At 49.3% G+C, this 17,899-nt stretch overlaps 1 protein-coding gene and 1 long non-coding RNA gene across 3 annotated transcripts in view; one reads left to right on the plus strand and one right to left on the minus strand.

The window, feature by feature from the left end:
* The window catches only part of ROR2 (receptor tyrosine kinase like orphan receptor 2), a 185,398-nt gene that overhangs the window by 140,398 nt on the left and 27,101 nt on the right, over positions 1–17,899 (plus strand). The window lies entirely within an intron of this gene.
* Positions 539–17,817, minus strand: LOC111097025. Its single transcript, XR_005354313.1, has 4 exons — positions 16,959–17,817; positions 3,699–3,894; positions 2,176–2,360; positions 539–1,228 (listed from the first exon to the last, which is right to left on the minus strand). It is a non-coding gene; the product is annotated as an uncharacterized LOC111097025 (long non-coding RNA).

Raw genomic sequence — 17,899 nt, forward strand, 5'->3', positions numbered from 1 at the left:
CTCCTGGCTTGGCCACTGTCACCTGCTGCCAGGTGCTGGTCCTCTGGGGTCACTGTGTCTATGGAGTCGTCCAGAGGTAAGGGGCTGCAGACCGAAAGGCTGCCATAGCCCATGGTCCAGGTGGGGTGGGGGTGTTGTGGTTACCAGGGGGGCAGGTGACTCCCCTAGGAGCAGGTCTCCTGAAAAGCTTCAGCGTTTCCCACAGGTCACCGTCCGGGTCACTGCTCACCTGGCACACTGTAGGCATCTCGGGTTGGTCGAGTCGATAGGGCGGGTTTCCTCAGATGCAGCCCGGTTTCTTAATTAAGGAGGCTTGCAAGTGGCGCCCTCTCGCTGTCCCCAGGTGCCGGAGACAGTGCTCTGGCCCTCCTCCTATTAGGGCACTGATCCCCTTGAGCTTCATCTACCCTAATGCCTCTCAAAGGCCCAACCTCAAAGACCCTCCCCCTGGGGACTAGGCCTTTTACGTGTGCATTTCTGGGAGACACAGTTCAGTGCCTAACGGTGATCTATTAAAGCATTGACTTTATTTCTGCTTAGCATCTTTCTGGTTATTCAAAGACCAGAAGCCTAAAATAATTGCTGAGCTCCCTGCCCTGAGGGTCCTAGGTCCCCTCAGGAGGTGGTTTCCCTCCACGTGTCCATGGCTGGGTCTCCTGGGCACTGAGCAGCCAGGACTCAAGTCTCCTGGCTCCAGTCTTGGGACTGGCGCGTCCCCGTCGGTCTCAAGAGGCTTCCTGGGGTGACATGGGACGCTCACTGGTACATGCTGTTTGCTCGAGGCCAGTGGTCTCAGTCAAGGGCATGTGGAGCTCTGTCTGCCCTTGGTGACGCCCAGGTGTGCAGAGCCCACTACGGTTGCACAGAGACCCAGGGCTTGCAGGGATCAGGCCTCGACCAGGACAAGGATATATCCTTAGGCGGGCAAGGCCTATGCCCCAGGTGCTGGGCCTTGGGAAATGTTTCTTCAGAAGGAAGATGGTTTTTGATGGTGAGTCTGAAATCATTTCTTGAAAGGCTGCCGTAGCCCACGGTCCAGATGGCCCACACATACTCCTTGACGGGCCCTCTGTGCCAGCTGTGTGTGAGACCCAGCCACATGTTGGGGACCCAAATAACATAACACCGTTGTGTGTGGTCTCTGCCTCGTGATGTTTCCCATACTGGGGAGTCAGCATCCTGAGACCTTGACAGAGTAGCTCGGGGGAAGAGACGGGGCTGTGGTGAGCTAGAAGGAAGGAAAGGGATGTGACACAGAGATCTGAGGAGCTGACAGTCAAAGAGGAGGGTGTCCTGGGCCATGGCAGTGCCTGTCCAAAGGCCCCAGGGTCAAGACAACTTAGTGTCTTGGAGCAACTGAGAGAAAGGACTGGGGTAGCTGAGGTCAGAAGGATCACCAGAGGCTAAACGAACATGACCCAATACCAAGGCCATCAGCTGTGCATGGGTCTTTAAATCAATTAAAATTAAATAAAATTAAGAATCCAGTTCCTCAGTCTTTGAGCTACATTTCAAGTGCTCAGTGGCCACATGTGGATAAAGGCCACCACGATAGGCAGCACGGATCCAGAATATTCCCTCACCACAGACAGCTCTGTTTGGGCAGCCATAGGTAGGACATACACTGCTCTTTAGGTGGCGGGAGAATGTTCTATTTTATTCTGAGCACCATCCTCCACTGTGCAGGGTTCTGGCCTGGAACATGGTGTAGCCTGATCATTCTCTGCAAAGATCACCTTGGTCTGGAGGGTGATGGAGGAGAAGTAGAAGGGGCTGAGGAGGGAAGAGGGAGGTGAAGGGCTGCAGGATGGAAGTGAGGGGCTGAGGAGGGAGGTGAGGGGCTGCAGGAGGGAGATGGGGCTGCAGGATGGAGGGGAGGGGCTGCAGGAGAGAGATGATGGGCTGCAGGACAGAGGTGAGGCTGCAGGAAGGTGAGGGGCAGGTGGAGGGAGGTGTGGGGCAGGTGGAGTGAGGTCAGGGGCTGCAGGATGGAGGTGAGGGATACAGGAGGGAGGTGAGGGGCTGCGGGAGGGAGGTGCGGGGCTGCAAGAGGAAGGTGAGGGGCTGCAGGAGGGAGATGAGAGGCAGGGAGTAGGTAAGATGCAGGGAGGGGGAGGTGAGGCAGGCTGAGCAGAGGTGGATGAACCATAGAGTCCAAACCTAACCTGCACTCACCTGGTAGCCTCAGGAGCACCCAGGGGAAGCAGCGTGTTTACAGCAGACCTGTCCCCCAGGTGCAGGGTGCTGGGTCCCTGGGGGCCAGAGGGGCTGGGAGCACCCCCCCAGCCACAGCTGTGCCTCAAGCAGCATGGCGGGGATGGCAGAGGCGACTGCAGGATGGACGGCAGTGGGGGGTCCACCTGGAGGGAAGACACACTTGCTGACTGAGGCACGGAAATGATCGTGACCTGAACTTTCACAGAAATTGTTATTCCCATCCAGCCACAAGCTCCAAACCTGGACAAGATCTGGTGCCTTGGGTGGTATTCTGGGTCTTTCTTTTTGGTGTTTGAGCAGTATCTCAGGCCCACAACTGCATGCTTTGTAACACCCTCTGCTTAGTTGGGATTTGATAGCCTCCGTCTGTTTCTGTTAACCCACATGGGATCGTGTGAAAGCCATGCGTGCTTCGTGTCTACAGTGCTGAGGCCTTTGGACACTTGCTTTCCCTTCTCCTGGGCACAGAAACACCAAGTGCAGAAGTTCACTGGTGAAGCAGGTGTGTGTGTGCATGCATGTGCATGCATGTATGCAGGTGTGTTTGTGCATGTGCATGCATGTGTGTTTCTCTGTGTGCATGAGTGTACATGCACATGTGTATGCACATGCATGTGTTTCTGGGTGTACATGCATGCATGTGATTATGTGCGTGCATGCATGTGCATACGTGTATGCAGGTGTGTTTCTGTGCATGTGTGCATGTATTTCTGTGTTTACATACATGTGTATGTGACAGTGTGCATATATGTGTGTGTACACATGCGTGCATGTGTGTTTGTATGTGCATGTGCATTTCTCTGTGTGTGCGTGCATGTGTGTGTGCGCACGTGCGTGCATGCATGCTGTGGGTGGCAGCACAGAGGAAGCAGAGGGCCATGCACGGGTGGTGCAGCACGCTGGGCACAGCTGTCTGAATGGGGCTTGGCCTGAGTGCACAGCAGGCCGGGAAGTGGCTGCGGCTGCCCCTGCAGCCCAAGCACCCACGGCCATCGGGGGCTAAAGGGGCTCAGGGTGCCGCCCTTGTCAGGAAGCAGCGGCAGGAGGCATGTACCGTGTGTTACCTTCCCAGGTGTGACGGTCAGCATGGGCCTCCGTTCTAGGCCTCTGGACCTCCACGGGCCTCGGGAACAGGATCGTAGCAGATGGCCCACCCGGGGCCCCCGCCACTCCCCTGCAGCCCTATGCTCTGCTTCTCTGGCGTGATATTCTTCCTTTTCTGGGTTATGGCTTTTGCACAAAAGGATACTGACGCTGCCTTCCTCTCTGCTCCCCTGGCCTCCTCCTTGTACGCTCAGTGACGAGAGGAATTGGCCTGGCCATGCTTATTCCATGTGATTTTTGTTGAACATCAGACTATGGCACCACTTGGCCCCATTTGGCTGAACTCTTAGAAAAAAGTAGTAACAGCTGGATGGGCTGTAGGAGCTACTGCTTTAACCTGCTTTACATTCATGGTGCCCCCGCGTCTGTGAACTCACGGGCAGGTGAGAACGGCCAGTAGGTCAGTCCCTCGGTGAGAGAACCACTTTGCTTCTTCTGCGCGGACTAGGATCTGGGAATTCGGTATAGGTGTAGACGGTGCTTGTGTTCGGATACACTGCGCCAGTACTGAGCGCTGAACACGTATAGAGTTGGTGGTCGGTCCTGAGAGAGAAAGATCTCCAGGCAGAAAACCTACGTAGAAGAGAAAATAAACACAGGAGACTGTGATTTACAGCTGGGAAGTTTGCCTGAGACCTCGGTATGCCAGACGACGGTCACCGGTAGGACTGAAGCTGGCCCGGGAGGGGGCGATTCCAGCTGAAGTGCTGTTCACGCAGGAGGGAGGGCTTACCAGGAGCCTGCGTTCCTTGCTACGTTTGACACACTACCTGTTACGAGTAAGACCATTAGTGGTATTTTTGTCACGGTCACTGTTCCTGTCGGGACACTCACAAAAGCACACGTTTAGCCTGGAAGCCATTTGCCCTTGTGTTCCGAGGCTGTGTTTTAAGTACATATGTAACACGTCTTGGGTTTTGTAAAATCACTACTTTGGAATGCTTGTGGGGAGCGGGTAACTCCGAGAGCCCAGAGGGTGGTGCTGGGGGCCGGCGTGTCCCGCGGCCTCTGCAGACAGACCCGGTGTGCTCCTGTCTCCCGTCCCAGGAGAGGGGCTGCTCGTCGTCCAGGTGAAACCAGGAGGGGAGTTCCGACCTCTTCCCCCTGGGGATACATTGCAATTATAGGTGGTCCTCGGGGCATTCTAAGTCACAGGGCAGACATGACGCCTCACTCACCAGGCTGGCCCTGCTACGTGCAGCCTGTGGCGCTGCGGTGCTGACCTCAGGTCTCCTTGGGCACAGGGAACAGAAAAATCAGCAGAGATCACCGCGTTGGCATGGAGACGAGGCCCGTTGTTTCTGTTTGCTGAGCTCTGGGTTTCCGGCTCATGTAAGAGGCATGGATTGATTAGAGTGTGTGTTGGGTACGTTTCTGGAACTTTTGGGTGTGTGTGTGTGTGTGTGATTGCTTCCTGGAGTTTGCTGCAGGTATAAGGGCTCCAGGGCTGATGGGTAAAGTAGAAAACCTCACCCCCCTGTTGCAGACACAGTGCAAAGAGCCCTGAGCTCTGTGCCACTCCTTGGGGAAGGCCCGTTATTGAACACCCTCGCTCCTTCCCACGCCGAGAATTTGCAGCTCCCGTTGGACTGTCCAGGATGTGGACAGACTGAGCAGTGGTTGGAGTAAGGCCTAGCTCATGGAGAAGAGGTGTGAGAGCACACACACTCGTGCTGTCCTGGGCTGAGGGCGGGGAGAGGCCTCGTGCGAGCTCACGGTGAGTCTTCCCCAGGGAGGGTGGACATGCACCCCAACTCCCGGAGCATGAGGCTGGGCTTTGCCCCCACACCTTCCTCTTCATTGCCCCTTCGTCCCAGATTCCCCTCAACTCCCGGCCCCCTGTCCTTGCAGAGACAGCCTCGGCCAGGAAGGAGTGGCTGCAGCTGGCGGCCACTGCCTGGCATTGTGACTGTGGCTCCTGCTGGAGACAAGCAAGGCTCATTGGGTTTGGCCACCACCCTATGATCGGCTTGTTCACATGTGCTTGTCTTAACAGCTGTCTGTGTGTGTGTGCATGCGTGTGCATGTGTGTGTGTGCGTGCGTGTGTGCATGCCTCCAACCCCTGGATCTGTGTCTGTTTCCCTCTGTCTCATGTCCGTGTGCACTGGCTGGCATGTGGCCCCCTCCAGCTGTTCTTGGGGCGTGTTTCTCTCTGGGCTTGTCCATGTCTGGGTCTGCTAGCTGCACATGGGTGTGGTGATGCCCTACCCCCTTGTGAGGCCAGGACATGGCCCCGTGTGCAGGTGTTGGAATGTGGTGCCAGCTCCCCCCCCCACCACTGCTCCCTGCTGTCGCCTCTGAGGGCTGTCGTACCTGGGGAGCACACACTAGGTGTCTCTAACCTCTGAAATCTACTGAAGGCCAGATGTCCAAAGTCAGGGTGTCAGCGGCGGGCTCAGTTCCTTTGGAATGTCCGAGGGGGACCTGGTGCCGCTGGAGGGGCTGGCAGGGTGGATGTCCTGCTCTTGTGACCGCAGCCACTCCCACCTCTGCCCCTGTCGCTGCACGGTCTGCCACATGGTCTTCTCTGTGCGTCTGGGTCCAAATGTCCCTCTTCCGATGGAGCCACTGCACCGGGGCCTGCCCGTACGACCTCAGATTGATGAGATGACATCAGCAATGCCCCCATTTGCCGATAAGAGCATGTTCACATGTCCTAGGGACTGAGCCCCAACACGCGGCATTGTGGGGGCCACCGTTCGCTGCCCCGCAGGACGGGCACTCTCCTCCAGACTGCAGACCCTGTCACATGAGTTCCTGCATTGCTCAGGGCCTCAGACTTCCTGTGCTCCTGTTTTCCCCTGCTCTCTGATTCCCACCTTTGGCAATCTCATGCCCTCCTCCCCTGCCCCTGCTGCTCCTTGGCTCGTCCAACCCACTTGTCCAGCCCACCCCGCTGCTGCCGCCGTTTGCAGCTGCCGCTGGGCAGACCACTAGACGGCTCAGCGGGAACGTCTGAGCCACAGTGACCCACTGACCCTGCCCCCGGCTCATTTATTGGCCTGTAAATGCTTCTCCAAGAGAAGAGCAGCTTTATGTTCTGTGTGCAGCTCTCGGGGTCTCCCCCTCACCTGCCCTGCCAGACAGGTTGTCTGTTTTATTTCCCACCAGCCAAAGCCCTGTGACCTTGTGACCCCGTGACCCCAAGTGCACACGGCCTTCCTCATCTCCTTCCCAGACCAGTTGGTGTGGCCTGGTAAACAAGCAGCTCCTCAGGCACCTAAGTGATTTGACCATGTTGGAGAACATGTGGACGGCCAGTCAGGATTTGAAAAAAAACAACAGCATTAATCGCTGATCTGACTGTGAGGTGGGAGGGGTATCCCATGGTGATGAGGTCTCCTGTTACCTCTGCCTTGGGTGTCTTCATGCTTGGACTCAGCTCCACTTTCCAGAGTTAGGGATGAGCACAAGGCTGGCCTGGCAGCAGGGCCACGGAGCCCATTAGCATCGTTCTTAAAGTTACCCTGCTGTGCAGCAGGGGAAACCCTCTTGATTAAAAGGGAAGACTTCTGTTCTCCTCTAACACTGTGGGGTGTCGACTGATCCAAGGGAGCCAGATTCTCAGTTGTCTGGGTCCCACCCTACTTGGGCTGTTTGGTCCTGTCTGGAGAGGTTTATGGTGGCCATAAAGGGAGCCTTGTGAGCTAGAGGAGAGCTTAGCAAAAGTTAGTTACACACCCCGTATTTTGCACAAAAGGGAAACGAAGCCGGGAGTTTAAATGGGTGCCTGTGAATAAAGCCAAGGGCCAAAGCAATGGTGTGCTTCATCTTGAGAGAACTTTCTTTCTGCCTTTCCTTTTGGCCTCCAGAGAATGAATGATGGTTAGTTACAGTGGTGGACCAGATGAACTTGGCCACCTTCCTGCTTAAATTACATACAAGTGCTCCATAAAAATTAGTAAAAGATGGAAATGCTTAAGTGAACTTGCAGAGAGAGATAGAGCAATGTCCAGGAGCCAGATAGGAAGGAAGCAGAACTGTGACAGCCCTGGGCTGCCAGGAAGGATCCACTCTGGGTGGTCTCACTCTGTGGCCTTGGAGAATGTCTTCATGGCTTAGCTTATCTGAGACAGAGAGTTGTGTTCTGCAAGTGTCATGCACGTATGACATGGGATCCCCAGCAGTGAAAGATGGTGTCCCCATGTGGCCGTGGGCACATCCATGGGCTCCAGGGGAGAAGGAACACCCAGTAAGTCATGGGCACCTTAACAATAGCTGGGGATGGGCCACGGGCTTCTGCAGATATATCAAATCCTCCAAAGCACTGATACCAGAAGAGACCCCCAAATGTAAATGCTACACTAGAGAGAATACCCAGGAGTAGGAGAATGCTGATTGAGATTATGTGAACAAATAAATGCCTTTGGTGTTACCAATTTCACTTGGAATTGGAGCTATTACATTTCCTTCAACTGGGAAAAATAAGAATTGTAACAAAAATCAAATTTGCTTTTAGGAAAATGAAAGAATTTACAATTCTTGTACCCTAAATAAGGCTTCTGGAAGATCATTACAGAAACTGTTACAGAAACTGTTCCGCAAGGCTCAGCTGCAGCTGCTGGAGCCTTGGGTTTCAGCGTCAAACCAGAGGGAATCCGTGGGGTTCAGAGAACTGAGTGTGGTAGGTAAGCCTTTGGTAGCAAGCCAGGAGACCTAGGGCCTACAGTCCTCACCTGAACCTTGGCTCGAGGGGGCAAGCACAGTAGCTGCTACTGTGAGAAATCAGGAAACCCAGTTTATGTGACAGGAATGTTGTGGGGAAATCCCAGGCCCAAGAGTTAACATGAAAACTTGGCACTGCCTGTTGCAGGAACTCCGTCCTCAAGGGGTTCCCACAGAAAAACCAGTCCTACAGTGGAAAATTATAAAGCACACTCAGAGAGGCTTGGGATGAGTGGTGAGCTAGTAAACAAGGGAGTCAGAGGGATTAAAGATAAAGGAAGAAAAGGCAGTGATGGGTTTGAAAACCAAACAGACCTTCTAGAAATAAGTTGTAGTCAGAGAAACGAGAAACTTGATGAGCAGGTCAAGGAGCAGATGGCGCACAGCTGGAGATTACAAAGGTTTAGAGAGTATAAAAGCAGTGAAGCACAGTGAGGACCTGCATACAAGGGGAAGTTCAGCATCTATCCAGGAGGAAAATTTAGAGGAGAAATAGAGGGGTATGGAGAAACAATGTTTGATGAGATACTGGTGGAGAATTTTATAGAATGGATGGAATTGGGATGGAAGCCCATTAAGGCTACATACAAATAAATTCACAGCTCAAGATCCATGGAAATGGCAAAGACAGAGAGGAAATATGCAAGGTAGCTTACAAGGGGAAAGGTCAGATTACCTAGGAAGGAACAAGAAGTAGGACTTGCAGCAGTCAACACAGAAGCCAGAAGATGGCAGTGTAATCTCCAGTCTAGAATTCCATACCCAGCTAAACTGTTACTCAAGTGTGAAAATCACGGGTTACTCTTCGACCAAGACTGAGGATCTTCACAACCGCAGTCCTTTACCCAAAGAGCAAATGCGATTCAGGATGAGGAAACACCTGAGGAACCTGCTCTTCTCTAAGGCAAGCATGTACAGGTTAATAGATTAGTAAGGGAAAAATGGAGAATAAAGAAAGAAACCCAGTAGAACACAGGAAAGGAGGATTAATGAATGAAGAATAAAATGCAAAATGAAAACATTAAAAATAAAACTTGCCAGTTAAAAAACTCATCATTCACACAGATAGACACATCAATTAACGTGTTAAATTATATGTTCTTTACAAGATCCATCTTTAAAATATAATCACAAAAATGATTTTAAAAATGAAAAATACAGTGTAAGACTGTGTTAATCAAAAGTACCCTGAGGTAGCTACGTTATTGTCAGACAAAATGGTCTCTTAGACAAAAGCCTTACTGAGTGACCTAATGACTAGCTGATGCCATAAACCTAAAGTTTGTTGTACCTAGCAACATGGTTTCCAATACATAAACACAACCCGACAAAATTACTAATAGTCATCTGACAAATACAGAACCAGTGAACACAGGTACCACTGAAAGTAATAGATAAGCATATTAAAATTTGAAAAACTTTACAAGCTTCATCTACTGGACATTTAAAAATCCCTGCACTGAGCAGTTAGAGAAACACATTCTTTTTTTTTTTTTTTTTTAGATTTTTAAAAAAATTTATGCATTTGAGAGAGAGAGAGCATGAGCAGAGGGGCAGAGGGAGAGGGAGAAGCAGACTCTCCACTGATACAGAGTTCAGTCTCAGGACTTGGAGATCAAGATCTGAGTTGAAGGCTGATGCTTAACAGACTGAGCCACCCAGGCGCCCTGAGAAAACGCATTCTTACCAATAAAATGTGCAACACTTACTGTAAGTATTATCTCTGTGGTAGACTGTAAAACAAATCTCAGTGATATCAAAGAATTGTCATCACCTAGGCCATGTTCTGTGACAACAGCGCAGTTAGGAACACTTTCGGGGCGGCCCGAGTGGCTCAGTCGGTTGAGCGGCTGCCTTCAGCTCAAGTCATGATCCCAGGGTCCTGCGTTCGAGCCCCACATTGGGCTCCCACTCCCTCTGCTCCTCCCCCCGCTTGTGCTCTCTCTCCCAGATAAATAAAATCTTAAAAAAGAATACTTTCAACAACATACCTAAAAGGGAAAACATAATGTAAGTTTTTTTTTTTTTTTTTTTCATAATGTAAGTTTTAAGATACACTTGGGTCTGGGCAACGTTATGGAGATTAAATAATTTGTTAGTTGGCAAAGAAAAAGTTGAAGGGTATTTGTACTCTAAATGCATGTATTAGAAAAATCATTAACTGCAGAAGTTAGAAAAAGAGCAATAGTGTAAAAATTTGAACGGAAAGCTGCAGAAGGAGAGCCCAGTGGGTAGTAAACCTTTCAAAACACTCAAGCTCGTGACATCTTTAAGATGCAGTAGTGAAACAGCACTATTTCAGATCCATCGGATGGCAAACATTTTTAATCCCCTAAACACCAAATGTTAACACAGTTGTGGGGGAAACAGATTAACTGACATTGATAGTGAGCATGCATGATTTCAAGCATTCTTGAGACTTAGAAAAATGAGAGACTTCAAGGTCCTGTGACATCCCCTCTGCATACAAGTAGATGCTCTCAAGATATTTTTGCATGTGTGCAGGATGAGACGTGTATACATGTGGTCTTTAAACACTCGCAAAAATATGGAAACAGCTTGCTACCCCTCAGTTGGGAAAAGGATAAAGAAGTCCTGGTTTGTTTGTACAGTGAAGTATTATACAGTTGTTAAAATAAATGAACACCAACAAAGATAAATCCCAAGATGACTTTGATTGAAAAAAAAATAACTAGCAAAGATGATCTTTCAGAGAAAATTTCTAAAAATATAAAACAATAAAAATGCACATTGGAATGGTGTGTACCATTTCTCAGGAGAGGGAGGGAGAAATGGGGAAGTGTGGATTTTAGTTGCATCCTAGAATGTCTAATTTTTAAAAAAGCATTCTAAGTCAGAGATCCCTGGGTGGCTCAGTGGTTGAGTGTCTGCCTTTGGCTTAGGTTGTGATCCTGGGATTCTAGGATCAAGTCCTTTATCGGGCTCCCTGCTGGGAACCTGCCTCTTCCTCTGCCTGTCTCTGCCTCTCTCTCTCTCTTTCTGTCTCTCATGAATAAATAAAATCTTTATAAAAAAGTGTTCTAAGTCAAATATGGTAAAATTAGTATAAAATGTTGATATGTACACACACTATTGATGTGTGCAACAGGTATCTGTTACATTACTATTTATATTTTTTATATGTTTGTATCATTTCAGTATTTAAAATTTAAATTAAGGGATCCCTGGGTGGCGCAGCAGTTTAGCGCCTGCCTTTGGCCCAGGGCGCGATCCTGGAGACCCAGGATCGAATCCCACATCGGGCACCCGGTGCATGGAGCCTGCTTCTCCCTCTGCCTGTGTCTCTGCCTCTCTGTGTGTGTGTGTGTGTGTGTGTGACTATCATAAATAAAAAAAAAACTCTAAAATTTTAATTAATACAAACTAATATTGAGCAAAAACGATTAGGTAAAAGGATATGTGAGCAGTATGAATTTTAAAAGCAAAAAGGCTACAGTATTGCTCTTTGAAGAAAAAGTTTGCATAGAAAATCCAAGATGGTCAGGTCAGAAACTATTTTAACTAATAAGATAGTTGAGTAAAGTGGCAAGATAAAAGAAAAATATACACAGTGGACAGAATATTGACCTCCCAAAAATGTCCCTGGAATCTGTGAATGTTTCGCTTTTCATGGTGTAGGGACTTTGCAGACAGGATTAAGATTTTGAGATGGGAAATGATCCTGGGTGATCCGGGTGGGCCCAGTGTAAGCACAAAGGTCCCCCCTTAGGGAGGCAGGAGTGTCAGATCACTATCTGGAGATGTACTGCTGGAGGCAGATATGGGGCTGAATGCAAGGGAAGTGCCATCACCCAGGGCATGTGTGGCCTCCAGAAGCTGTAAAGGCAAGGACAGAGACTCCCAGAGCCTCCAGAAGGAACACAACCCTGCCGTTACCTTGATGTCAGGACTTCTGACCTCCAGAACTATAAGATAGTAAATTTGTGTTGGTTTATGCTACTAAGTCTGTGCTAATTTGTTATAGCAGGAATAGGAAATTAGTACAATATGTAGAAATCCAAGACTTGTCCTATAAGCCTTCCTTAAACCACTTAGATGGAAATAAAAACAATTCTTAAAGTACTAAGAATTCTAGGATACCTAAAAAACTGCCTAAAAATACATATGAAGGTCTCTACAAAGAAAATGACCAAACTTTCTTGACTAGGTGAGAAGGTCTGACATAGAAACATAGACTGTACTTTCTCCAAATTGTCAATAAGTCAGTTTAACGTAAATCATCTGTAAATGCAGCCTTTCTCTGACACCCCAAGTCTTATTTTTTTAATTTTTATTTTTTTAAAGATTTTTATTTTACTTATTCATAGAGACACACACACACAGAGGCAGGGACATAGGCAGAGGGAGAAGCAGGCTCCATGCAGAGAGCCCGATGTGGGACTCGATCCAGAGTCTCCAGGATCACGCCCAGGGCTGCAGGCAGCGCTAAACCGCTGCACCACAGGGGCTGCCCCGACACCCCAAGTTTTAAACCGAAACTACCAGGATGGTTCTAAATTGAATCTGGACAAGAAATAGCCATGAGATCGAGAAACCTTTCTTTTTTTGGAGACTGAGAGAAAGCGCGTGCATGCGTGCTTGCACATTGGGGAGGTGGGGGGGAGCAGAGGGAGAGAGAGAATCTTTTTTTTTTTTTTAATTTATTTATGATAGTCATACAGAGAGAGAGAGAGAGAGAGAGAGGCAGAGACACAGGCAGAGGGAGAAGCAGGCTCCATGCACCGGGAGCCTGACGTGGGATTCGATCCCGGGTCTCCAGGATCGTGCCCTGGGCCAAAGGCAGGTGCCAAACCGCTGCGCCACCCAGGGATCCCTTTTTTTTTTTTTTTTGGAGAGAGAGAATCTTAAGCAGACTTCTCACCCTGCACAGAGCCCAACGAGGGGCTCGATCTCGCAAACCTGAAATCGTGAACTGAGCCAAAACCAACAGTCGGGTTGCCAACTGACTGAACCATCCAGGCGCCCCAACATTTGCTATTCTTGATGTCAAAGCTTATTTCATTTATTATAATTTAACAAATGTGACACTGCCCTAGCAACAGGCTGAGATCAGTGGTGTGGGGAGTGAAGTTAGAAACGAATAGAGGCTGTTTTAGATGCGGCGGCAGCTGAGGGATCACCCTCTGTGGACACAACCTTGTGGCAGAGACTTGACCCTGGAGAATCAGCAAATATCTGAGGATGGGGTGTTCTGGTTGACTGCATGATAAAGGGCCAGCTGGGTGTGTTTTAGGAAGAGTAAGGGACCCTTCCCCCCCCTCCAGTAAGTGAGAGTATGGGGAGAATAGAGAAAATTTCCAAAGTATTGATACCATGGACGTCAGCTGTCTGCCGTTACATGTCTTCCTAATTTCTTCCCTTTAAAAGCTCAGTTTAATCACCCACCTGGTGGGGGAGGTTGCGCCATGAGTTTTTGCAGTTACTGTGTCATCTACCTATGGTTTTGGTCTCTCTGACCTTCCAGTAGAGCAGGAAGGAGGCTGATTCAAGACCTAGCTTGGGGCACAGGTGCCATCCGTGGAGAGTCAGCCTTATCCATTCCCAGCAGGACAAGGCTTTCATATGCCGTTGCATCTAGAATCACCGGGGGCCGGTGCTGGAGATGTAGGTACCTTCTTCCCAGTCCTGATGTCTTCCTCTAGTGGTGCTTCATCGTGGGGTGGTTTCTGGCCTGCTCTTAAGTTTGTTCTTGGATGGCTTCGGTTCACTGACACTACAGCTGTTCTTTGTCCTCAGCAACCGAAAGCAAGTATTCCTGGCCCCAGCCACGTGTCTAAGAGCTTTTGGGAGATACCATTGCCCAGACCCCTCCTGGGTCTTGGTTGCCATGGGGGTGAAGGTGGTCTTTTTTATAAGCTCCCGGGTGGCTCCAGTGTGAAGACAGAGTTGAGCACTAGTGGTTTAGATGCGGGCAGGATCGAGGAGAATTAGTAAGAATACCACGTGAGGATGAGATTGCTGCACTAGGTTCTCTTTTGTTTTCTGCAAACTGAGGAGGGTGTGGCTTCAGGGGTGAGTGTTCATCTGTTGAGAGTGAAGGGGATCTGGAAAAATTGGATGCCTCAGGCTCGGAAGAAATCGGTGGATGCCTTACCTACCCTAGGATCTGAGCAAAGCTGAGGGTGGTTGCCAGCACTCAGGGAAGGATGCTTTCAACACAGTGGCTCCTCCTCCCACCTGGTACTTCCATCCACCCCACCCCACCCCACCTCCCACTTTTACCAGGTTTGTCCACCTCGTCTCCCCTTGCTCATCGACATGTACCTCGTCCCTCCTTAGGGGCATTTTCTGACCAAGGATTACATTTGTGATGACATGTAGCCATCAGCACGCTCTAGTTCCAAACTTTTTCTGCACCCCAGCGGGAGACCCCGTACCCATTAAGAGTCACTCCCTAATTTCCCCTCCCCCAGCCTCTGGCAACTAACTATTAATCTGCTTTCTGTTTCTGGAGATTTACTTGGTCTAGATATTTCATGTAAACAGGGAGAGCCAAGAGTGCTTTAATGATTAAATCAGTGGTGTAAGGCACACGAGCATTTCTTCAGGCCACATTAGCTATCATGATGAAGACGTCTGACGGGGAATTGCTGGCACTGTCTCTGAACTAAACCTCGTTCTGACTCCAGTAGATGGTTTCACAGTGTCCTGCGCGGTGGGATGGAGTCAACACCAAGCTCTTCGTGTCCATGCAGAGGGCAGAGGAGCCAGAGAATGGGGAACACTGACAGGTTCAAGTCTTACGCTTAGCAGTTTGTCGATCGAGGATGTAGGAGAAGCTGTGGACGGATATGATGAAGAATTCCATGTTTCCACACCCATTCAATGTAAAAAAGATATTCTGGAGAAGAAACATACTGGCTCTGTTTGCATCATTGGGCAATAATTATCAGCTGGCTGCTCCTCAAGTCTGCTTGGTTGGACGAAAGGAACAGACCCCTTAACTTTCTTCTCTGGCTTCTATCCCACTTTCTCTCCCTTTCTAGAGAAATGTTTCCATGTTGAAGAAGATCCTCCTCTATCTTTCAGAATATTTAGCCAGCCAGTGGAGCTGTCCCAGGTTGACGTATGCAAATGTCCTTAAAGTGGAGGGAGGTGGTGGCAGAGCCACCATCAAGCCAGTCCCCCAAAGGCAGGAGATGAGAGCCAGCAGTGACCACCATGTCCCCCGGCCCCGAGAACCCCCAGGCCCTGCTGCTCGTAGATGTTTGCTGATCACTTTGGAGACACAGACCCTTATGTTCAACCTTTACATGGAGCCATTGCCCTGGTCTGCCAGGAAGCTCTGGTTTGTCACAGGTCTCTGGAGGAACTGTCAGCAACGTGGAGATGAGAATTATAATTAAGCTTAGGCCAAGAAGAGATCGTTGTAACTTTAACGTGTCATCTGCTATTTTACATCATAATTTGATGGCTGTTTTGTATGCCCCACTCTGCATCCATGTTATGCAAACCTCAACGAAGCATTTGAATATTAAGCAACTTGAAAGTGCTTCATATGAAGCTCTCTGATTAAGTTGGGCTCCGGCCAGACACAGTGAAATGGTGCGTTCACCGTCATCTGTGCCTGAGATTATGTCAGAGTAACTGCTTCAGACCGTCCAAATCAGATTGGCTCTTGTGTTTGAAGACCCAGAGGTCTAGGGTGGGAGCTGCAGGAACCAGATCTCCCCAAGTCCAGCTTGTGCAATCGAGTTAATGAAGAGTGTACGTCCAGAACATCACCCTACTTGGTTCCAGGGAGCTGTCATTGACATGTCTCTCACATTCCAGCTTTGTGTCATCCATGAGAATTCTGTTCCATAGGTTAATTCAGTGAATTAAGTGGAGAGCATCAAGGTGGAATTTAATGATGTGAGTAATAATGATTAGTGCTAGTTAGTAACACCTCTCCAGACAGCTATCCACTGTCCCTTGTCGAGAAAAACCATCCCAGCCTATTAAAATCCACAGCCTCCCATCCGCTTTGCTGCCTCCTGTCACCCAACACCTAGCGGCTCTCACCCAGCCTGTGAAACGTACCTCAGGGGTCCACTAGAAACCCTATAGTTTTCCATCCAGTGAGGCAGTAATAAGAGATATGTGCCATCTTTCAACTTCATTTTATTTTTTTAAAAGGGTAGGAACCTACCAGAAATGAAGCCAAAAGATTCATAGCATGAATGTATCTTAGTTTTGTCTGAAGTGAGTTCACCTCCTCATGGTTGATTGTCTTATCTGTCTAACCTTAGGGTCTTTGTGTGTGTTGCAGAATTTTAGCTTGCATGCTTATCTTGACAGCATGATCTCCCAGCTCCTGACCTGGACTACGCATATACTCACACATCACACACTAAAATGCACACACATCACACAACACACCGCACATACACGGAGTTACACTCCCTGCACCATGAGTAAACCACATCACACCCACATACCTCATGCCTCACACACATATCAGAGGTGCACACACACACACACACACTGCACCACACCTACACCCACACCACACAAGCATGTACATACATACTCCTCACACACAGCACACCACATACACCTCATACACCATGTCACACTTGCACACCACACACCATACCACAAATACACCACATCACACAAATACACCATTTCACACACACATATCACACCACACACACCTATCAGAGATGCACACCACACACACACTGTACCACACCCATACCACACAAACACACACATACACTACTCACACACACACCATATACACCATGTCACACTTGCACACCACACCCACACACCACACCCACAAATATACACACCACATCACACACACATACCACACACACATCAGAGATGCACACCACGCACATACATACATACCCTCTCCTCTCTAATCTGTTTTACTTCCTCCTGTTCCCCATGGCCTATGTCACCAGCTGAGCATCCCCACCCCTGAGTGGATTGAGCCCCATACTCCAGCTGCACTCACTCTGTCCTCTGGGTCCTCTCGGGTCCTGCACTCCATCCAGTGTGGGTCCCCACACAGCTTCTCCAGCGCCTGTCCCAGGTGCAGCAGGACAGGGCCTTCAGCAGCACTCAGCCTTGACATCCTTGTTCTGTCCAGGCCAGTGGTTAGCTCATTTCTGAGGGTGTGTCTGTTTTGCGATGAATTTTTCCTTATCGAGGTTTTGTAGTTGGTGGTGTGGCAGGAAAGAGCATGGCCTTTCCAAGTGTGACTTACATGGTGGCTCAGTGAGATGAAACCTAGTGCTTGCAAAGAGAAACACAGTTGATCCTCGCTCTGGCTTTCGTACTTACGAGTACCCCTACTGTCTGAAGTGTACCCGTAATGCCCAAATCAGTGCTCACGAAGCCACTGTGGTCATTCACAGACGTGCCTAGAGCCGTGACAATTTAGACTTGCCCGATGTACACATTCCTAGCTGAGGCTCAATAAGGCGACCCCTGCCTAACTGTTTCAGCTCATATTGTGAACAAGTATCCTTTCTGTGGTCCATATAGTTCTGTGTTTTTTGCTTTTTTTTTTCTTTCTGTTGGTGATTTCGCTGTTTAAAATCCCCCCAGTGATGGTGCTGGAGTGCTGGTTGGCCTTCCTAAGCCCCAGAAAGCTGTGATGTGCCTTACAGAGAAAACACGAGTTAGCTAAGCTTCCTTCAGGCACGAGTTAACAGCAGTGGTGGCCGTGGGCTCAATGTTGATGATCCACGACCCATATTAGTCATGGACACCTAATAAGGTGTCTTCGGGCAGAAACACACGTAAAATGAACTTATGCCATGATTGAGGACAATACTGTGACCAGAGGCCCAAAGGAACCTGACGGTATTTCCATAGGAGCAGTGCTTTGCTAACCCAGTGTTCTCAGAACATTCTGGAACATTATTATCACCAGTGCCGGGAATGGGCTGT

Source organism: Canis lupus, chromosome 1, assembly GCF_011100685.1.
Source record: "Canis lupus familiaris isolate Mischka breed German Shepherd chromosome 1, alternate assembly UU_Cfam_GSD_1.0, whole genome shotgun sequence".
NCBI classification, from domain to species: domain Eukaryota; kingdom Metazoa; phylum Chordata; class Mammalia; order Carnivora; family Canidae; genus Canis; species Canis lupus.